The sequence below is a fragment of the Apis dorsata genome, unplaced genomic scaffold (genome assembly GCF_000469605.1).
Source record: "Apis dorsata unplaced genomic scaffold, Apis dorsata 1.3 scaffold_52, whole genome shotgun sequence".
NCBI classification, from domain to species: domain Eukaryota; kingdom Metazoa; phylum Arthropoda; class Insecta; order Hymenoptera; family Apidae; genus Apis; species Apis dorsata.
Genome location: NW_006263353.1, coordinates 2,117,702 through 2,118,273, shown reverse-complemented (window position 1 = coordinate 2,118,273; position 572 = coordinate 2,117,702). Strand labels below are relative to the sequence as shown.

The window sequence follows — 572 nt, the reverse complement described above, 5'->3', positions numbered from 1 at the left end:
TCTTAAGGAATTTCTTAAGGAATGGAGAAGAAATAGTTTTCTTTTTTAATATATTTTTTGATGGGTGAGTGTTGGAAGATTAAAAGAATTTTGAAAGTTTTTTGAGAATGAGAAATTCATATTTATAAATTGATATTTGAGAAAAGAATAGTTTTCTAATTTTTATATCAGTATGATTCTCTATTCTCTCTTATTTAAATATCTTAATTCTGAAATTTCTTAAGGAATTTCTTAAGGAATGGAGAAGAAATAGTTTTCTTTTTTAATATACTTTTTGATGGGTGAATGTTGGAAGAAAAGAATTTTGAAAGTTTTTTGAGAATGAGAAATTCATATTTATAAATTGATATTTGAGAAAAGAATAGTTTTCTAATTTTTATATCAGTATGATTCTCTATTCTCTCTTATTTAAATATCTTAATTCTGAAATTTCTTAAGGAATTTCTTAAGGAATGGAGAAGAAATAGTTTTCTTTTTTAATATATTTTTTGATGAGTGAATGTTGGAAGATTAGAAGAATTTTGGAAGTTTTTTGAGAGTGAGAAATTCATATTTATAAATTTATATTTGAA

General features: G+C 22.0%; 1 protein-coding gene across 2 annotated transcripts in view; it reads right to left on the bottom strand.

The window, feature by feature from the left end:
• Positions 1-572, bottom strand: part of LOC102679142 (lysyl oxidase homolog 3A-like) — a 12,867-nt gene that overhangs the window by 1,873 nt on the left and 10,422 nt on the right. The window lies entirely within an intron of this gene.